The sequence below is a fragment of the Mustela lutreola genome, chromosome 8 (assembly GCF_030435805.1).
Source record: "Mustela lutreola isolate mMusLut2 chromosome 8, mMusLut2.pri, whole genome shotgun sequence".
Taxonomy (NCBI): Eukaryota; Metazoa; Chordata; class Mammalia; order Carnivora; family Mustelidae; genus Mustela; species Mustela lutreola.
In genome coordinates, this window is record NC_081297.1 from 127100868 (window position 1) to 127120585 (window position 19718).

The 19718-nt window shown below is 45.1% G+C and overlaps 1 protein-coding gene across 1 annotated transcript in view; it reads left to right on the top strand.

Moving 5' to 3' along the window:
- Window positions 1-13166: 13166 nt before the first annotated feature.
- ELK3 (ETS transcription factor ELK3) overlaps window positions 13167-19718 on the top strand; it is a 68880-nt gene continuing 62328 nt past the window's right edge. Inside the window, exon 1 of the mRNA XM_059186579.1 lies at window positions 13167-13558. The gene's annotated coding sequence lies outside the window, so the exon portion shown is untranslated. The remainder of the gene's footprint in view (window positions 13559-19718) is intronic.

The following is a 19718-nucleotide window of genomic DNA, read 5'->3' on the forward strand; positions in this document are numbered from 1 at the left end:
AGGCCCCGAGGGAAGGGCTGGCGGCCCAGTGGACCTGAGTGGGTGCGCATCAGGAGGCACCCGCCCGTCACTCCCTCCTCAGCTGCTTCTCTCTGGCATCTCATGCACGTACTTGTCTGGGCTTCCACGCGAGTGGCCCTGTCCTAAAAGCACAAGGTTGGGGAATTTTTAAGTCCAGTTAGTTCTGAACCTTTCTTTATTATACATATGAAGAAACTAAGGCATAAGGAGTTAAGGATTAGCTTGTGGTAAAATTAGGTAGTATTCCAACCTCTTAGCTTAAAATCCAACAGTCTCTTTAATGCATGGAAAGGCCCCCTTCAGGACCACCTTCTCCTTCCTATTGATTCCTGAGTTTCCCGGCTTTGTGTTTCAGGCTTAAAACTAGTTTCCTCCTCCCGCTCAAGATTCAGACATTATCTGAGGGATGTTTTCTCAGATAAATTGTAGCCATCAATGATAGTGGTATTAATGACAACAGCATCATAAATTGAAAAAAGTGCTTATTGAGTACCTATTATGTGCCAGGCATTGCCTCTGTTTTGGGGATACAGTGAATAAAACAAGGACTCTGCCTCTGGGGAATTTATATTCTTGAGGGAGACTGGGCAGATAAATACTTCAGGAAGCAAATAAGGGAATTTAGGGCTGGTGTTACAGAAACAAAATGGGAAATGTGATAGAGGTGACTGGACTTAGGGGTGTAGGGCCACAAAAGGGCTCCTTGACCTGATGGCCTTTGAGCTGAAATCTGATTGATGAGGAACCAATAATTCTTCAGGAAATGAAAAGAACAAAGGCCCTGAGGTAAACCTGACTTATCTGAGAGCAAAGAGGAGGCATATGGTCTCTTGGAGGGAGTGATGAGGGGCAGAGGGAGTCAAAGGCCAGATCAGGCAGGGCCTGTAGGCCACCATATGCAGAACTGGGAACCCACACGCCTGGGTGGGCACATGGAGTATTCTAAGTGATATGATACAGTTTATATTTTTAAGATTAATCAAAAAATCAGTGTGGCTGCCTGGATGCAGAATGGATATTGAGAGTCAAGAATGAGATTGGGAGAGGTGGTTCATTGAATGCTCAGTATGTGTGGGGTACTTAGTATATTTTAGCTCTAATCCTCCCAATGCTTCAAAGTTGGTCTTATTATGCCCATTCTATAGAAGAAGAAACAGAGACTAAAAGGAATAAAGGAACTTGCCCAGGACATGGAACCAAAATTGAACCCGGGACCATTTGACTCCATGGTGGGTGCCCTCCCCATGTAGCATGTGGCCTCATGAAGCTGGTCAGCATACCTCTGTGCTAATAAATTTCTCTGATTATTGTTGTATTTTGTAAGTGTGAAATTTTAGAGCTGGGAGCTATAGATGGGAAGTCCCTTGGAGGCAGGAATCCTGTTTTTCTCATTTTGCCATTTAGTGGAGGCACAGCCCCTGACATATAAGAGACACTAATCCTATCTGATGAATGAATGAATGAGTTCTAGCCATGAGAAGTTTGTTGAACCACCTCCCACCTCAGGCCCACTATTTTCAAGACAGGAGGCTAAGTGTCTTCGCCAAAATCACAAGACAGGGCTGGAAGAAAAGCGTGGGCTGTTGAATCCTTGAATCCTTGGCTCTTTCCACCAAACTATGCTGCCTCCAATTTATCTGTTTAGGACAAATTTCTTGGTTAAATCTACCACTTTAGCTTGGTAAATCGTCAAGTTCAGGCATGGTGTTTGTTTTGCACCATGTCACATTGGGAGCATGTGGTGCCTACAGGGAGGTTGGAGCTGGGGCTTGGAAGTGAGATTTCTCTTGGGAAATTAAACTAAATAAGTGAACTCTACATGGGAAGAAAATGGACATCTTCAAGGTCTAGAACAGCTGCTTGACTAGAGTTTAATGTCTGAAGAAAGAATGTTCAGTCCAAACACAGTGTGGTCAAGAATGGAGCAAAAAGAGAAAGGCCATCTTTGGCCTGACTGCCCACCACAATGTAGAGTTGGAAGAATGTATTTGGGAAATGGGTGTTTTCTGGTTATCAGAGATCCCCCTCTATGATAAGATATTCACTTCATGTTGCCTTTATTGTGGATCACCAAGCAACAAATTCTCAAATGTTAATTTGGCTTTCTGGTTACCGAGGGGGTCCCCTGGGAGGAGAGACAAGCATTTCAGTCACTCTGAGAAAGGAATGTTGTCTATTATAAGTGAATTCACTTGTAGGTATACCAAGCAAATTGTGTCACCAAAAATCTGGTTTCCCTATGGGTGGAGCCTCTTAATGTTGAGAAAGGCATAGACCATGACTATTTTTTGAGGTTCTGGGTATATTACAAATTGAACAAATGCTAAAAGATATAAAACTTGTGGTGTATTTTAATTGTTTCCCTTCAACCAGTTGTTGGCTTTTTAAAAAAATTAATTTATTTATTTGACAGACAGAGATCACAAGTAGGCAAAGAGGCAGGCAGAGAGAGAAGAGGAAGCAGGCTCCCTGCTGAGCAGAGATCCTGATGTAGGGCTCAGTCCCAGAATCCTGAGATCATGACCTGAGCCAAAGGCAGAGGCTTAACCCATTGAGCCTCCCAGGTGCCCCAGTTGTTGGCTTTTTACAAAGAAAACACAGTGCAGTAATATTGTGATAGCAAGATATAAATTAGGGATCCACAAAAATATTAGTACACTTTAAGAAGTGTAGTTGGAGAATAGGATGGAAATTTAAGGATGTGTGATGAATGCCTTCTATCAATTTTGTCGGGCTGTCTCTGTAACTGCATGAGTAAGACAATTTGGTGATCATATCAGAGGCCCAAGACCAGAGGGCCATGCTCAGAAGTATAGGCCTACTTTCTCCACCTACCAGCTCAGCTCAGGCTCAGACTATCACCAAGGAGATGCCCTCCAGGACCACTAGCTAAATCAGCCTTTAACCTGGTGACCCCCTGGCCATGTCATGCGCCACCCCCTTAAAATATCACATGTCCCCCCATGACGAGTATAGTACTGTGCAACGTATACAAGTAGGTGCTCCTCAAGCAACTTGCTGACTGACCAGCTCATAAGCCAGTGATAAACCAAGCTGGGGCGTTCAAAAATACCCTTTAAGTATTGCATTTGGGAAAGATACCTTCATGACAGGAGTGGAAAGGTGCTTGGGGAGACAGAAGACAATGTGAAAGCATGAGGAGACATTAGAAGAATTTGGCCAGAGATTCACACTCACCCAGCCACGTAGTTTCCCTTGGCGTGATCGCCAGTTCTCCTAGTTGCCCTCTGTGGCCTGCCTTCTGGCCTTCTGGCCTGCGAGCCTGCCTTCTCATGCTCTGTCCCACCAGCACTTCTCAATTTTCAGCTTTCCAATCTGTGTGTCTCATACCACTCATGCATCATAAAATCAAATTGGTGGGTGACAACCAACATCTGCTAAACAAAGAGGATAGAAAATAACAGAAGATAGCATACAGGAAATGCTTTTTAAAAAGTTAAAAAAAATGTTTTCTGAAACCTGTTTCAAGTCCGTGTATGTGTGCATTGGTTCAGATGTCAACTTAATTTCCTATTGTAGGTTGGAGTGAACATTTTCGATCTGTGGCTCTAAATGGCACGTGAAAATGCAACCGCCTTTCCCCGACTGGATCCTGTGCATGGGCTTCCAAAGCAGAATTGCTTTGAATTACTGAGACGGGAGGTGAGCGAAGGCTAAGAACCATGCGGGCCCTTCACTGCATGTCAGGGTCTTAACCACTTTCTGTTCCAGTGCGCTCGGTTCACTGTTTACCAGGGGAAGGGGCTGAATCTAAGGAAGGTGAGAAGACAAGTTAGTGGGAGAACCTGCACTTCCGGTGGTTTCTCTGCCTCTCCTTCCTGGGCTCCTTTTCTTTCTCCTGTGTTGTAATACAGTGAAGATTAGTGGAAAGGATTTAGATTTTTGCCAGAAAGTCTGGATTTTAATTGCAGTCCATCGTTTACTCTGTGACCTTGAACTAGATCATTGACTATCTCTCCTCCTCAGATGGTATCAACTATAACACAGGATTCATGCTATTAGGGGCTAGTTGAGTTTATCGATTCAGTGGTACTTTCTGGACTGAGGCATTGTATACATTTTAAAATAATAATTTTTCCTCCTGGAGTATCCATGGCATTTAGTCAATAACATGTGTTGCTGTGGGGCCGGCTGAAGGGGGGTGGATGTAATAATATCAAGTCTCACCCCTTGTGAAGAGTATTTACTGACATTTTCCAGGGAGAAGGTGCAGTTCCCCTTCATTTCACTCTAGCATCGGTCTTCAGAACCCTCACAGGGCCCTATAGAGATTGGTTAATTTAAAGTCAGTTCAATAGCATGACATCACCCAGCTTCCTTTACCTTCAAACCAGGGTGCCTGCTTCTAGACAGCAGCCTGCAGAATGGCGTTTTTCTTCTCCTCCATCTCTGGGTTACATTCATAGCTTTGTCAGCTTTTGGGGACACATGAGGCCCCGTGACCGAAGGTGCCTCATTTATGACCTGGTTTAACTTCTGCATGCTCTGGTGGGAATCACCCCTGCAAACACAGTATTCTCCAGTTACTGCTCAGACTTCCAAGAGTGGTGTCGTGTCTGAGCTGGCTGGGTGAACCCCCAGCCCCGTAAATAACACTTCTGTTCCCTATCCCATTTCAGAACCAACTCAGAGAGACCCTGGAGCCAGGTGGATGGAGATCCAAATGACAGCCTTACCACTGACAAAAGCTAACCTGGAAGATGGACCTTCCATGAACAGGCACAGCTGGCTAGATGTTGTTCATTCCTGGATTAAACTTACCTCCCTGGACCAAGCTGGAAAAGCCTGGACCAAGCTGCAGGCCTTCCCCAGCGTGAAGAACAGAGACTGTATGTTCTTGGGACAAGCGGGATCCAAAGAGGAGGAAGGTAGGAGCTGGGCCAAGTGTTCCCGTGTTTCTCCTACACTTGCCAATCAGACACTGTCCCTCTGTCTTTCCTACTGGAGGTCCTTCCAGACAGAAACATGAGGGAATCAGGGTGTCCCCTGAGTCTTAGGAACATGTTTTCTCATGTTCTTTATTCTCTGGTTTCCTTGTTCAGGGGCTTCCTCATGACGGCACGGAGTACCAGGTTCAATGCCAATGTGGGGAGAAGCCTTCTCCCCATCTCTCTGCTGGACCCCAATGGGAAGAAGTGCTTGGTGACAGAATATCCTGAAGTTTCACGTGAAACGATTTCATTTATTCTGATTTGGCATCCAAAGTCTTGCTGGGCTCCAGCCTTACTAGACCAAGCCTATCCACCCATGCACACAGGTCCTTGAGAAGGGATCGGATCCTTGTGCTTGGCCCAGAAGCTTCTACATGCTCTGAAGACTCCTACTCTATTATTGTCTCTAGCAAGTCTACTTGTGGCCCCCAGCCTTCCTTGACTGCTCTCAAATTATTATTCTCTTTTCAGTTTCAGGAATTTTTTTAAAAGGTGATAATGAACCTCTTAGCTTTTTCTACCATTAAAGATTTAGTTTTGAAACCCCCTGAATAGCCACTTACCTATCTTGGCCATTACTGCCAAGCATGATGTCCTACTCCCCTACCCCCACTGGGGTTTTGGGGAGGGGCTCCTGGGCCGCCTCTGACTGTCTGATGCTGCCTAAGAAGGCCTGCAGCTTCCTACCAAGTCTTGTGCAACACCTCAGATCAAAACAAGAGATAAAATACCCTGTTTTCTCCATCAACACATTTAAAATCCAAAGCAGTTGTTTACCCAGGAACTCTGGGCATCACTGAAAAAGAAGATCATTTGCATCTTTCTGGACATCACATCTTTGTTACGCAGGAAGTGATGTCGACCAGCAACTGGTCGGGACAGTGTCTTGCTGTATTCATTCTGGAAATTATGGCAGTGACTCACAGTTCATGGAGTCGTGACATCCTAATGCCATGTTTTATTCTCCCCTCCCCTCTACTGGTACAATGGACATTTGGGGTGAGTATGGAGGTTACAGGGTTAATGCATTTTGATTAGTTTTTTTTCCCTAAGGATTTTATTTACTTATTTGACAGATAGAGATCACAAGTAGGCAGAGAGGCAGGGAGAGAGAGAGGGAGGGGAGGAAGCAGGCTCCTTGCTGAGCAGGGAGCCTGATTCGGGGCTCGATCCCAGGACCCTGGAATCGTGACCCAAGCTGAAGGCAGAGGCTTTCACCCACTGAGCCACCCAGGCACCCCTCAATAAGTTTGAAAATTTAAAAAATCTGAAGCTTGGAATCTGTTCTAATGCCCTCCCAAAGTCACCGATTGTTTTCCCTCCTGGTGATGGTTCACATCTCAGTGAGTACTGTCCAAAATCACAAAATTTTATGGTATATCATTCCTTTTATTATCAGTAAATTGAGTGATCCAACCAAAAAATTATTATTGATGAACTGATTGATTCAACAACAACAATTTAGCATGTTTTGTCAGCATTGGTGATCTAGGGGTGGAATGTGGGGAAACAGTCATATAAATAATGCTAAGCCATAAAGGTCAAACACTGTGCTCTGGGGGTTTAGGAGAAATGGCCCGTGTACATAATCCGGTGGGTTTTGGAAGACTTCTCAGAGGAGACAGGGTTTGAGCTGACTGCAGAGGATGAGGAAGACATTTATAGGGGTTTCATGGGGAGAGAGGTGGCCTGGGTGGAGAAACATGGATCCTAGGCTCAACCTCAGAGTCTCAGGGGAGCAGGGAGCCTGAGGTGGGGCTCGATCCCAGGACCTTGGGATCATGACCCGAGCCAAAGGCAGACACTTAACCAACTGGGCCACCCCCCCATGTTTTTGACATTTTAAAAATGTAAATTCTTATGATTCATGATAGCCAAGAGGCGGAAGCGACCCTATTGTCCATCAACAGATAATGTTTTTTTTAAAAAGTAGTATCTAAATACAGTGGAATATTATTCAGCCTTGAAAAGGAAGGAAATCCTGTCACGTGAAACAGATGGTTGAACCTTGAAGACATTATGCTGAGGGAAATAACCCAGTCACAAAAATAAATACCATATGACTCCTTTTACTTAAGTATCAAAAGTAGTCAAATGCATAGAAATAGAATGTAGAATGATGATTGCCAGGATCTAGGACAAGAGTGAGTAGGAGGCTGTGTTTAATGGATCTACAGTTTCAGTTTTGCAAGATGAAAAAGTTTTAGAGACTGGTTACCTAACAATGAGAACACACTGAACACTATCACAGTGTGTCCTTGGAAATGATTAAGATGGCACAGGAAGACCAAGGAGGAGGCTATTGCCATGATCCATGAGAGAGCCAAGGGTGACTTGGATTTCTGTGATAACAGTGGAACTGGTAAGAAGTGATAAAAATTTTTAAATATATGTTGAAGGTAGAGCTAGCAGAATTTGTGGACGGGTCACACAGACATTCTGAAGGAAAGAAAGAGAAGAATCAAGGAGAGTTAAAAGGGTTTTGGCTGGGGCACATGGGTAAATAGAATTGCGACTTACTAAGATGAGAAAGTCTATAAGAAGAGCAGATTTGGGGGAGGTTTGAGATGATTTTAGGACATATTACTTTAAAAATGCTCATCAGAAATGCAATTAGTGACATAAAATAGGCAGTGGATTTATAGGGATGAAGTGAATGAGAGGGGTCCAACCATAAGTTATACATTTGAGAGACAGCAACAAGAAGATTGTGCTTAAAGTCAAAAGACAGGATAAACTTACCAAAGAGCATATAGACCAAGAAAAGGCAACTTATTGCTGCTTCCTAAAGTACTCCCCCAAGGGGGAGTCAGGGAAATGGGGAAGGGGAACACAAAAACTCCAGGAAGCAGTGGTCAGAGAGAGAGAGAGAATGGAAAACAGGTATGTGTGCTGTTCTAATGGCAGGTGGATAAAGTATTTCCAGGCTGCCGTCGGCTTAAGGAAGATGAGGACTGAGAACCAGCTATTGGCTTAACAACACAGGTCACTGAGATGTGGATAGGGTAGTGGGTTCAGGAGAGAATTAGAAGGGAGCACGTATGGTGGCATGTTTCAACCTCCCTTTCAGAGAGGAGAAATCAAAATAGAGAAGTATCCTGAGGGGGAATGAGGTCAGGGCATTTTGTTTTGTTTTTTCACATTGGAAAAAAAAAATCGTTGGCCTGCAGATGGGAACAATCCAGTACAGGGTAGAAACCGACAATGTGGAAGTGGGGAAAGAGTACTGGGGCGATGACTTTGAGTAGATGGAGGCCATACAATGTGGTAGACAAATGAGGGGGTCTGCCCTAAGTAGAAGCGTGCGAAGTTAATCCAAGGTAAGGGAGCATATCTGGCTACAAATGCAGGTAGGCAGGTAGTGGGGTCACTTGGGGCTTTTCTTCTGATTGTTTTGGGTTTTTTTCAGTGAAGTGGGATGCAAGGTCTTCAGCAGGAGTAGGATGGAATTAGAAGTATTGGAGGTTGAAGGAGCAGAGAAAGCATTAAACACTTGTGAGAGTGGAAGAGTGACTGAATAAAAACTTGTAGCGTTGAATAGTTACTGGGTAGGCTATACTAATGTATAAACATTCATCATCCTTTCTTCCTAGCTCCTCCTTACCATGCATTACAGTTCCCATCCCGCTGATGTTCCCCTTGGCCCAATGACTTTCTTTGACCAATGAAACAGATAAGTGGAAGTGGCAGGTACCACTTCAGAAGGGAAAACAGGAAAGATTAAGATGGTAAATGTTATGTTGTTGTTGTTTTAACCACAATTAAAAACTTTTAAAAGAAGTCAATTCTTCTTCACTTGAAAGTCATACAGAAATAGGCAGCAGACCCCGTGGACTACAATTTGCCAACTTCTTGCCAGTGGGTGGCCAGTCTCAGTGCAAAAAAGATGGTCCAAATCAGTGCTTCTCAAATGTCCCCACTGAAAGACCTAACAACAGAAAAGGAGGAATGTAGACTCCCACAGGGGTCTGCCTACAGGTCTATAAAATTCTTCTAAGTACTCTTTCTTTCTTTCTTTTTTTTTTTTTAAAGATTTTATTTATTTATTTGACACAGAGAGAGATCACAAGTAGGCAGAGAGTCAGGCAGAGAGAGAGAGAGAGAGAAGCAGGCTCCCCGCTGAGCAAAGAGCCTGATGCGGGGCTTGATCCCAGGACACTGAGATCATGACCTGAGCCGAAGGCAGCAGCTTAATCCACTGAGCCAGCCAGGTGCCCCCTAAGTACTCTTTCAAATGAAGTTCATGAACGTCTTTGAATCTTAGTCTATAACACATGTTGTTTTAATGTGACATTGGCATTCACTGCGAAATCTGTGAAAACTGATGCTCATGCAAGCTCAAAGAAGGTGAGTGACCTAGTCAAGTCACATAGCTAGAACAATTCAGGTATGGGACTGGATCCCAAAATTCCTGATTGGAAATGTATGCTTTACACCTGAGCAGGCTATCTTCCCATCAGGTCTCGCTCTCCATTCCCAACTCCTAGCTATATTTCTCCATAACTGATGCAGTCTTCAGAGTAGTGATGGCAAAGCACTTTTGGGTTTCTTCCAAAATTTAATCAATTCATGTTTAATACCATCAGGTAAGAAGTCTTATATATGTTTGTTCTGCTATATTCTAGAATATTTTAATTGATATTTTCTAAAACTCATTTTCATCTCTTGCCCTAATTATGCTTCCTCATCCATATATATATTTTTTTACTTTTCATAGCATCCCATTCTGTTATACATTGTGAAATGTTAAATTATGAAGGACCTGACAGATTTGCTATCTTTGGATATCCATCATCCATTTTTTCTTGTGGTAGATTGTATTATTTGTTCAGAATTCTCCTTTCCCTCCCTGTCCTTCCCCCCATGTCTGACTTCAGGCTTGGTCATATGACTTGCCTTCCCCAATGGACTTCGAGTCAAAATGAGGGTATGAGAATCCTAAGCAGAGGTTTTAAGAGGCCTCATGTGTCTCTACTCACCTCTCTTGAGCTCCTGCCTTCGTAGAGAACCACAGGTCTCAAGTCAAATCTATTCCTTCAACCCAGGTCCCAGAATGAAAAGATGTATGAAACAGACCAGAACCCAGACAACCCAGATCTGTTTGTTTTAAGTCACTGAGTCTTGGAGCTCTTTGTTACATTGTATTATCCCAGCAAGAGCTGACTAATACATCCCTTCTCCTGGAACTAGGGCTTCTATTTTCTTCTAGAGAGCCAGCCCTTCTCCGCTTTTTATCATAGGGTTTGGTTGGGTTGGTACTTCCTCCACTGGGCCCCAGCACCCTCCCATACACCATGCTGCTAACTCCCATGTCTGTTGAGATATCAGCTCTTCTTATCAAAGCTAAGAGAGCCCAATACTCTCTTGGCCAGTGGAAATGAATGAGCCTGGGCCTTGTTACCTGCTTAAAAGGGCTCCTACAGGAATCTTACAACCCATGCAGTCTTAATTCCTGTTTTAACAACAAAAGCATAGAAAGAAGACTGTGGATCATACAATACTAAATGCCACACCTCTTGGCTACTTTTTGATCATGGGCAGGAAGGCATGGGGAAAAAAATAGCAGTTGTTATGGACTTAAAGGCTGTGCGTCCCAAACATGAACACTAAAGCCCTAACCCCCATTGTGATGGTTTTGGGGGTGGGGCTTTGGGAGTTCATCGGGTTTAGATAAAGTCATGAGGGTGATGCTCCTGTGTGGGACACCTTAGTGTCCCTATGAGAAGGGACATCAGAGGGTTTGCTTCCTCCCTCTCTACCCACACGTGTATACTGAGAAAAGGCCATATGGGAACACAGCAAGAGGGGGCCATGCAAGGAAGAGGGCTCTCACCAAGCAGCAGATCTGCAGGCATCTTGATCTTGGACTTCCCCTCCTGCTATGGGAAATAAAGGTGTTATTCAAGCCATCCAGTCTATGACATTTGTTCTAGCGTTCCCAGCGAAGACAGTGGTTTTCCCTTAGAATGCAAAGGACAGATGCTGAAGACACCTAAAAGTAAAAGTTACTCCCTGTGCCAGGAGGAAGAGCAGAGTCAGCTCTGAATTACTCACTCACATGGAGAACTAGGAGCAGTGGTGTGGACAATCTCAAACACCAGGAAAACTTAGGAAGCTTTCATTTGACCAGAGAACCCCCGAGGGTTGCCTATAATGTTTCAGGAGTGCTTTGAACAGGGGCGCGTTTCCTCGGAACTATCAAACTGCCTGATGAAAACACGTACACCTTTTCTCTCATGTATACTTTTTAAAATAAAGAAACATGGTATTCTGAATTGTATGTAATTTTTTTTCCCCTCCCTTAGAAGGCTAATAAAATAAGTTTACATTCTTCCGGTCCACAGATACTGGATCACACGGGGACACAGAGTGAGCTCTCCTGAGTTACAAGGGAAGCCAGTGAGGGATTACAAGGATAATCCCTAAAGTGTAAAATTAGCTGTAGAAAATCAGGGGTTGATAAACAGCTCTCTTCCCCATACTTTCTCCTCCTTCTTTGCTCTTTTTCTTGCCCCCACCTCTCATACCTCATGGCTTCCCACCCTTCTCAGAGATTTGGCAGGCCTTGTCCTACCTTGCAGTGAACTACCCACACCGGCCAGGAAGCATGGACTGAAATGGACTGTCCTATGACTCAGGTGCTCTGACGGCACTTGTGGGTGGAGAGCTGATACAAACTTGAGTAAAATACAATGCGTGCCCTTTAGAAACGCACAGTTTAGTAGACGTAAGAAATTCGTGAACAAATAATCTTTAGAGAAGATTGTAAAAAATAAAAAACAAAGTTGGGGGTGGGGTTGCCTGGGTGGCTTGGTCCATTAAGTGTCCCCCTTCTGCTCAGGTCATGATCCCAGGCTCCTGGGATGAAGCCCCAGGTCTGGGCTCTCTTCTGGGGGCGAGAAGAGGGCAAGAGAGAGTCTGCTTCTCCCTCTCCCTCTCCCTGCCGCTCTGCCAGCTGTGCTCTCTCACTGTGTCAAATAAATTAATAATAAAAAAAAAAAATCTTAAAAAAAAATAAAAGGAAAGAAAAGAAAGAAACAAAGGGTGGAATCTGACTTGATTGGTTTGGGTTGTGTATAGAGACCAGTAGTCTTCAAAACGCTCCCCAGGTGATTCTAAACAGTAAACCCGGCCTGAGAGCTGCCCCAGATCTACGGCATCACATGTTCTGGCAGGCGAGACCCAGGCAACCAGTATTTTAACAAGCCCCCCACGTGATGCTGGCGCACACGCAAGTTTGAGAACCATGGTGGGCACGCTAGGGAGTGGAGGCACACAAATGGAGGGTTCCGGAAGGTGAGCTGTTGGGATTAGAGCGCAGGGGTGGGGGTGAGGGGCCCTTCCAAAGTACCCCATCCGCCTCGGGGCAATGGACAAGCTCTCCAGCGAGAGGCTGGCCTGAGTCCTCCGGGTGGGCCATCCCAGAGGGATTATGGGCTGTGTAGACCTGGCTTACGACCACAGAGCCTCCTTCTGAAGCCTCAGTCGCTCAGACTGGTGGTGGCTGCTCATTTCCCTCTGGAGCTCTTAGGCAGGAAAGGTTGGGCCTGTGGTAGGCCATAGTGAATGGCTAGAAAGGTCTCTTCCTGGCGAATCCCAGCTTTCAGTTTATTGCTCCTCATTCTTTTCCCCAAAGTGGGCCCCCTACTCTGAGCTCTGGCCTTTTTTTTTTTTTTTTTTTTTTAAATCCCATACAGGAACTGTTTTTATCCCCAGGCAGAAACCATGCCTCCTTTCCAACATCTCCCAAGCAGTCACGTCTCCACCCACGATAAAAGCAGCCCTGTGCCTAGAGCCACCGAACGCTGCACCCCAATCCCCGTGCCCCACTGTCCCACAACTCAGCCATTCCAGCTAACAGAAAACAGCCAGGCCAGCGGCCTCCCCGCTTCGGGCCTTTCCGCCCAGGCCAACTGGGCAAGGCACGACCCCACTGTGGTGCCGGGCGCAGGGACCCCAAGGGCAGGGGAGAGCTCCCCGGGTTCGCCGTAGCCCGAGGTCGCCAGCCGCGCCCCGGGGCCGGGGGTGGGGGGTGGGGGGTGGGCACTTCTCTGGGTTTCTGGCCGAGCAGTACCCCCCCCCCTCGCCTTGGGGAGGGGCTGCGGCCGCCCGGAGTCGCAGAGGGTCCCGAGGCTCCTCCCCTGGGGTGGCCGAGCGGGAAGCGGGGCGCGCGGCGGGCGGGGGCGCGGCGCGGTGCGGGGCGAGCGCGCGGGGCGCAGGCGGCGGAGTATGCGCGGGCCTCGGCGGCCAGCCCCGGCGTACAGCCGCGGCCGGGGCGCGCGGCGCGGGGCGGAAAAGCCTGTTTACACAGACTGCACACCGCCTGGGGAATAATGCAGTAAAGGAAGTGAGCCGGCTCGGCCTGACTGCTCCAACTTCCTGCTCTCACACACACACCAGAGGGGAAAAAAAAAAAAAAAAAAGAGGAGCGAGAGAAAGAAAAAAAAGGGGGAAAAATCAGGATCTCATTACAAGAGCAACAGACCGTCTGCAGACGCCTGTCAGCATGGAAAGTCGGGGGCTTTCGCCCGGTTCCTCCTAGAAATTCCCCCGAAGAAGGATCTTGAAAGCTCCCCCACATCTGGGTAGGTAGCAAGCAGGGTTTCTGCCTGTTGCTCGGACAGTTGCAAAGTTTCGTCGGGGTGCTTTTTCGTTCTTTTCTTTGGCTTGGTGGGGGTGGGGCTGGTGGGCGCCGCGGGGTGGGCTGCGGCCCTGGGGAGGGGGCGCCGCCGGGATGCTCCAGCGCCCGCGCCGCCCGCCCTGCCGGAGCTCCGCGCCGCGTCCGACCCTGCGCCGGCGGCACCCTGCCCTGGGGCTGCGCTGCAGCTCTGAGGACGGGGTGCGGGGGGGTGGTTGGAAGGGACGGTGGGACTTCGGGTCCCCGGCAGGGACGGCGACGGGGCAGGCTGCGTGCCTGGATGCTGGACCGCCGCCGACCTTTTAGCAGGGGCTGGACTCCCCAGGGGTGGCAGTGGGCACCGATGCTCCGATTTGGGGAGAGGACGAGGGTGGAGGGGGAAGCAGAGGGCGTGTAGAGCGAAGACGCGGGGCTGGGGGCCACGTCCCTTCTCGTTCGGCAGGTGACCCCCCCCCCCCCGCCCCACACACACACCCGCCCGGGTCATCGCCCCCGGGCGCAAGCCCAGGTGGACCTTTAAAAGCCAGAGGAGTCCTTACTGGACAGGGTTTTGGCGAAGGACTCGGCAGCAGACGGGCTTGGAGCCCCCCGCTCTTTAGGAGGGGGCGCTTCAGCTGGCAACTGAACGTTGGCCTGTAATGCTACTGTAACTTTTGGGAGGAGGAATTAAAATTTTGGAGAGTTAAAAGAGACAAGTAAGAGGTCTCGGTTTTGTTTTATTTTATTTTATTTTTTTCTGAACCGAATCATCCTGAGGACAAGCTGCGTTTAGGAGGCGGGTGGGGGTGGGAGTAAGAAATGTTATTTCAGAAACTGCAAAAGGGGCTTTTTAGAAAAAAAAAAAACAACAACAACAAAAAAAACGAGTGTCGGGAGAGTTTCTGGCTTGTCTGGAAACGGCAAGACTAATTGCCATGCGCTTCCGCTTTGAAACTGGCAGCAGACAGCATCTTGAAAATGACTCACTAGAGGAGCTCACAAAGAAACTGGTTTGCTCCTTCTCAGGTTTATGTATTTGTGCCTTTTACAGTTTCCTTTGTAGTGTTCAAGGGGTCCCCCGCCCCTTCCCTGCCGCCCCCTCCTACCATCTCGCTTTTGGAAGCCCCTGGCCAGTCTTTAACTACCCCCAGTACCCCAGCCGGAGGGGGGCTGGGGGAGGCTGAGTTGTTGTTGGAGTTGGCTGGGGAGAGGGTTACAGGGATTCTGCTGCTGCAGGGGGAAAAAGTTCCCTGAATTTTCCACTGGCTGCTGCAGGAAGAGAGAGCCCCTTTAGTCACTGCTAAGTAATGTCTGCACACACACCAACTAATCTCATTAGGAGTTTCCGCTGCTCTGTACAGGAGGGGTTTTGTGCAGCCACTGTCCGCTGGGGGAGTACTGTGCTGCAGAGGGGGACAAATTAGGGCTTTATTTACTTAGAGGTGCAGCTGCCTGACAGCCTTTTTCAGGGCAGTATCTTGAAAACTTTGAAGTCACTTGGGCCCTTTTGATTTCAGACTTTCAGGTTTTTCTTTCCAAGTTGTCTGCAGGGTGTCTGTGTAGGGTGTGTGTGTATGTGTGTGTGTGAAGTTTCAATGGCCCCAGCAGCTCAAACACCCCCATCTTCTCTCATCTGAGCTTGTGTCTTTGTTGGAAGGGGTCTAGGGGGCTGAGGGAGCCACAGGAGGTGAGAACCTCAAGTGTGTTCCAGGCATCTATTAATGAGCTCAAATCGATTTCTGAGCCTTACTGCTTTATTGCCAAACAAAATGCCCTCTGATCTCTTTCCGTTTTTCTCTGTCTGTGGCACACATTTATTTGGGATAGGTCAGTTATGAGTTTCAATTTATGGGGATTATAAAATTACAAATTGTGTTAGGAGGTCATGTGGGTCAGACAGTGAAGAAGACTGTCCATAAGTGTTTTTAGAATTTCCAGTAATGATCCTGCCTGCAAAAACCCCTGATGGTCTTTCTATGCCAAATATAGCAAAGGCATTATGGCCTTAAGGCCTTATGCCTCCCCGCTCCTTTTAAACTTTTAAATGTTGGCAATGTGTAGAGTTGCTTAAAAGGGTAAAGAATTTTAAGGAACCTGCTTGGAACTGTGGGGTTCCCTTTACTGACAAGGACATGCTGCTTGAGGACCGTACTCCTGAAGGGTTTTGAGGTATTGGTATTTCTCTTCTGGTGGCAAAGCATGTCCCAAAAACAGCCCAAGGAGGGTGTGAGTCAGTGGATGTGAGTACAGGATGTCCCTAACACAGTGCCGGGCATAGCAGTAGATGCTCAATAAATTGTTGCATTGAAAGCTGTGAGTAGGACCACGACACTTAAAACAAATAGATGAGAAAAAACACTTTCCAGATTGTAGGAGAGGCCCCTTTCAGTGAACTACAAACCAGCCTGGATAAACAGACTTTGGGGAGTAATTTTGTCCTCCAGGTGACATTTGGCAGTATCTGGAGACATTTTGGTTTCATAACCAAAGGGGGTCCTCTTGGCATCTAGTTGGTAGAGAGTCAGGCATGCAAACTACCCATCCAACAAGGTACAGAGCAGCCCCGCCCCCAAGAATTTTCCATCCCCAAGTGTCAGTAGGGCGTACTGTGAGAAGGTCTTATTTACATTAACAGTGATGGTGACTCTTTTACCTGCCTCCATTCAATGAATAGGACATTTACAAGTTGTCAGTTGCACTTTTCTGTCACATATGTACCACTGTGCATGAATTTTCTCACTCTCACTCTCTCTTTTTGGTCAGTAATATGCCATAGAATGACATTGAAATGATGAATTGTGATGGTTTACATTTTTGGGCTGAATTAGACCATCTCCGAACCTCACTTACTTGGTACTAATGCTTTTCAGACCAGATGGCAATAGCCCAGATAGGACAGAGCAGTGATTTTTTTTTTTTCAACCCTAGTTGAATTTGAAATTTCCTAAAACATTTATTAAAGATGTCCTCTTCTTATTATTAAAAAAAATTAATAATTTAAAACTGCTAATAAACTGCAAATATAACTCTGAGGTCATATTTTGAAATTTATATTTGTAATAACTTTTTGGAACTTGAATCTTTTCCTGAAATTGGTTTTAAAGTCCTTCCAGTCAGAGCATTTAAATTAAAATATTCCTTTCTTAGCTGTCAGATACTGGGTTTTGTGTGTTCTGTGCTACCTGGTTATATTTATACACCTCTCTGGTTCAGAACACCAGTGTGGTTGCAAAACATTACCTAATGACAAACTGAACACTAAAAAAAAAATTATCCAAGGATGTGACTTCCTGGAGTAGAGTCACCTTTTGGGGGTGAGGGGTGGGTACTGATCATGAATTACTGCTTCTGAATTAATGACTTTGCTCCTTCTCAGTCCTAGAGACTGATCCAGCCACCTCTCTGTGCCCCAGAACTGGGGTATCTCATTAAACTTCAAAAGCAATACGTTCTGTCTGTTTTGGCTGTACCTGGGCTGCAGGCAGCTGGCTTCTGCCCCTTCCTAAGGGCCTATACACACACATACACATTGCATACACACACATACACACTGGGCATGGGGGTCATTTGAATGAAAGACCCCAAGATTTTTCCATATGTTTCAAGCAAGAGCTTTTTATGTCCTGGTTATCCATAATTCCCTTTGTCTTTGTATGTAGATTTATAACATATTTGAGATTGCACTAGCATGATAATATTTTCTAAAGGTTAGGTAGGTTTTTTCTGTTTTGAAAAAATATTAATGTGAATTATGTTAGGAAGATTCAGAAAACCATGAAGAAAAATATAAACATCTCCCGTAATCCCACTGTTAACATTTTGGTGTATATTTTTTTGGTCTCCTATAATGTGTGTGTGTACACACACAAATACACACATGCACATATAAAACTTTTCATTGGAGTCACACTGTACTTTGTTTTGTAACTTATTTTTACTTAACATACCATTTTATACATTTTCATAACTGGTACCAAGACCAAAAGTACTGCACATAGAACATGCATTTATTGATCTAATAAATGTGTTGTCTCAACAGTGGATTGACATACTTTTTTACATGGACTTGTTCAATGTTTTTGTCTCTGTGGCTCCAAGTAATGTTCTAAGAATGCTGACCTCTTAGAAGACTGAATTCATATGTGCTGTGAAATTTGGGATTTTGATGAGTTTCTGTATGATTTAAGAATGAGTCATGATTTGCAGCCGAATATCAAGATGTAGTAACAGGAAGTCCAGGGCTCTACACATCAAAATAGAATGTTAAATGATGAGAAAGAGAAGCTAGGTTAAATCAAAAACGTATCTTGAACTTTAACTATAAGGTGGGAAGAAGGTGCCTCTTGTACATTGTGACAATTCTGAGTTATTACTGTTTCATTTTATATCCAGAGAGTTTCCAGACTTTGAAACTGAGGTTTTCAATGGCTTTTCAGCTCAGGATGACTATTGCCCATGGTCAGTTTGAATTAAGATCATCCAGCTTTTTGGTTGAAACTGTGGCAGAGAGACGATGGTTTTGTGGCACAGAACTCTGGTTTTGCCACTTACAGTGCAACCCCAGTAAATGGAATTGTGTGTGTGTGTGTATGTGTGTGTAAAACCTTCTGTTAATGAATCCTAAAGGCCTTCAAAAACGGTAGATCATTCAGTCTTTAAAGTAATTGCAGAAATTTGACTCCTACCTATAACCAAAGAAAAATGGCCTTTCATCTATTACCGGAAACTTAACGTATGTGTCAGCAGTTTAAAAATAAACCTTGAATTGGTCATTTCAATAAACTGTAATTTGGTTTGAATTGCCACTAGGAATTATTAACTCATCAATTATGTGTTTTAATTTGCATTTCCTGGAAAGCAATTATTAAATTATTCTAAGAATTAAATGGGATTATTTTATAACTTATCTTTGAGGCTTATTTTTATATTTTTAAAGAAATTAAGATGATGGTTTTACTCATATATTCTAAATTAAGTTGGACTAAAATTAATTTACTCACCTGCTCTAGAAAGAGGCTCTAAAGTACATGGTATCATAAGTATTTCTAAGCTATCATATCTAAGAATAATTCCCAATTTTCCGTGTGTAAATATGGAAATAATGGGGTAGGTATAAAACATGCTTATCTAATGCCTTCTTTTAGACTGAGGTCAGGAATCCTTTACTCAAAGAAGTAGAACAAGGAATCTGAGACCCTGATTGTCTTTTTTTTTTTTTTTAATTGAGGTATAATTTTATACATGGAAATGGATAGATCCTTGATGTTTTTGTGTATACCCATGGAATCTCCACCTCTTAACCTCCAAATAGAGAATATTTCCGTCACCTGAAACATTCCCTAGCTATTTTTTTAAATTACGGTAATTTCATGAGTCTACCCTGTAGGTTATTAAACCTCAGAACACTTTGATAAAATACTGCAGTATTTTTATTTAATCTGCTTGATTGAAAACTAATCATTAGAATGTGGGGATTTCCTCAGCAATACCATAGGAGGAAAAATCCCTTCTACATTATTTAATACCACATGAGTTAACCAAAAGTAATGTGTGTGCTACAGGAACAAGCAGATTCCCTTAAAGCCAGTTGTGTTGAGGGGCTATCTCTGAATCTCTCTGGATGGTGAAGTGATTCAAGTGTAGAGGTTGGGATAATCCCTTCCAAGTCAAGTTCTTTTGTCTACTTCTGTGGAGTAAGGAACTTGAATCCCAAGAGTTGTGAAAACATGATGTTAATTTTTGTTCTCCTCCCAGCCAGCCAACTTCCAGGCATACACAGTGATTTAGGCGAAGTATTTTGTGGTGGGAAAAGGGGTTCCCCATAAATTTCCCCTTCAATCCCATTCTGGCCCCTTGTAGAATAAGGAACCCTTGAGGGAAGGTTGTTGTTGGCTGCTGTGCTGCATTTCCTCCTTTTTGTAAGGTTTGCGACAAGCATCACTCATTTCTAATGGCCGGGTCACCTCATTCTTGGGAACACCAGTGACTGTCTGAACTGGATACTGAGTAGGCCAAGATAAGATTGTGATCACCAGGTTCAGTCCCTGCTCCTTCTTTCCTATAGTCTTTGAAAAGTCTCTGTCCTCCACTGCTGTGTCTGAGGGGTCCCTCATTCCCTCTGGCCGTCT